Genomic DNA, 2,683 nt, shown 5'->3' on the forward strand with positions numbered 1-2,683 from the left:
CCCCCACCCCTAATTATAGGGACGGGCGATATTTCGGAGAAGCAGGCGGCTCTCCCATTGGCTCGCAGCGCGGCGATGATGTCATTTTTGGCCAATCCGAGGGAGGACAGCACCTTTTCCCCGCCCCACCCCACCACCACCCTCCCTCGCCGCGGGTACCAGCCAGCGCTGGGGCCGGTGCATCCCGGAGGGGTAGGGGGGGGCAAGTGAGGGGACACCCCCCGCCTCCCTCTCCAAAAAAAACAAAAAGAGGTTTCCCGGGGTGCACAGCCCGGAGGATGGAGGGCCCTGGGGACGCATCCTGCACCCGGGTCCTCAGCGCTGGGACAGGTGGGTTGAGGCTAAAACCTGTGTCCCGGCTCTTCCCAGGGCCAGGAATTTTCTGGGACAAGGAGGATCCAAACCTGCAGGTCTTCTTCCTGAAGGATCTGCGGATACTGAACCTTTGCGGGAGATGTCCTGGGAGAGGAATCGTGGGAGGGGGATGCAGAGCCCACCTCCAGCCCCACAACCCTCCCCAGCACGGCTGGAGGTTGGGAAAGATCTTGGGGAAAACACCGTGTAGGCTCACCCCATCTTTGGGGTCTCCCCTGGATGCCTGGACATCCCAGGACACATGGATTTTCCCCGTGGGACCAACCTTGTGGTCCAACCCAGGACCACAGGCTGAGGATGGGTCCTACCCCCCTGCGGAATTTTTATTCCACCTCTCCCATCCGGATGCCTGGGAAGGGTTTGGACACTGGCACTGGGATGCTGAGCAAGTTGCCCGAAGCCAGAAGGCTGCAGCCGTGGGAAGAGGCAAACCCTTCACCTCCCGTGGCCTCCTCTCGCCACCGGGGCTCTTTCCTCCCCAGCATCAGCCTGGCTCCATCTCCAACCTCTCCTCCTGCCACCTCCTGTGCCCATGGTCCCATGCCAGGCTGACCCCAGGGAGGGTTTGGTGGGGACACTGTGGGTGGGAAAGGGGTGACCCATGGCAGCCCACAGTCCCCATCACCCTGGGTATCTCCCAAACCTCCTTGGCCTCCTTTTTCTCTTTAATTTAGACCAGCACGTGCTGATGGAAAAATAACAATTCCCAGCGTTGGAGCAGCCAGGAGGCTTTGTGGGGTGGAGGGGGACAGTCCTTAGGGATGGAGGCCACCGAGTGTCCCCAGAGCCAGAGGGGCTCCAAGAGCTGAAACCAAGCTCCATCCCCCCAAATATTGGTCCTGTGGAGCTGGGGGACAAGGATGCACCTCCACGTGTGTCCCCCCCACCCCAACATCTCCCCCTGCTCCAGCAACCAACCATGCAGCTGAACTGTGGCCCCCAACAGTGGGTAGCAGGGAGGGGTTTGTGCCTCGAGCCTGGACCCCGGGGAGATCAAAGGATCATTTGAGCAGAGCCCCTTGCGCCCCCCCGCCAAGGGGTGCCACGTGTCCCAGTGCCAGCTGTAGCAGGGACCGTCCCACCGCCACGCGGGTCCCCACAATGGCCGTTTGTCCCCCGCTTGGCTGCTGGGTCTTGACTCTTTCCTCCCCTTGGCTCCTCTCCCTCGGGGCTGTGCTCCTTTCCCTCTGCAGCTCCTCGCACATCCCACAGGCATCCGACCACGGCACCCACCCCTGGGTGGGCACCCAAAGCTTGGGGGGCTCTGGCGCAGAGCTTGCGCATCACCCGAGCGTTCGGGGATCCCTTTGATGGGAAGTTGACATGTTACAGTCACCCCGCCGTGAGCTGAGCACCTGGGCAGCCAGGGTGAGGTTCATGGTTGGACTGGATGATCTCCAAGGCCCTTTCCAACCGCGATGATTCGGGGATCCTGGGAGCTGCGGTGTCACACGTGCGATGACACCCTCCCAGTTTCCAGCTGGGTCACCCCATCCTTAACCACATCCTGAGGCCATGGGCTTTGCAAAACCACCCTACATTTGTTTTCCAGGGGGAACCACCTCCCCGCAGCCACCCCAATGCTCGTTGCATAACGGAGGAGACCAGTGCCTAAATAAATCCGCACGGTTCCCCGGAGGTGCCGGGGCTTGTGACCACCACCAGGAGCAGCTGTCGGTGAGAAATAGGCCAGGGTGAAGCTGATCTGGGGGAAGGAGAGTCGGTTTATAGGAAGGACACAGCCCTACGAGGTGTCCTAGCTCTACCGGGGCTCCCCAGGGGCCTCCGCTCGCCCCGGCATCCGCAGCGGCATCGCACCAAAATAGTTTGGGAATCTGGGACTCGGCCTCTCCGAGCTCCCGCGGTGCCTGAGGAAGGAGGATAACGAGTCCCGACGTGCCTTTGGGGCTGGGAATGGGTCACGCCGGGCTCGTGCCACATCCCGGACACCCCATTGCTCCCCAGCGTGCAGCGGTCACCCCCTACCCCATGTCAGCGTGGAGGGGAGTGGGGCGCTTTGGCCCCATTGGAGATGCCACCAGGGCCCCATTAAACCCTCCGAGTCCCCTTCTTTGTCACTTTGTCACTCTCCAGCTTTGTCCTGCACTGGCAGAGCCCAAGCCTCCCTTCCACCATGCGCTCAGCCCTTTCAATCCATCACCCCCCAAAACCCCCATTTTCAGGCCAAATTTTTCCCCTCGCGCCCCCATCCCCTCCCCGTCGCCTCCAGCCCCCCCTTCGCTTTTTCACCCTCTTTTTTATGTGGGGTTTGGGTTCGGGGTTTTGGGTTTTTTTTTTTTTGGTAATT

Source organism: Athene cunicularia (assembly GCF_003259725.1).
Source record: "Athene cunicularia isolate RWA chromosome 3 unlocalized genomic scaffold, athCun1 chr3_part1, whole genome shotgun sequence".
NCBI lineage: Eukaryota > Metazoa > Chordata > Aves > Strigiformes > Strigidae > Athene > Athene cunicularia.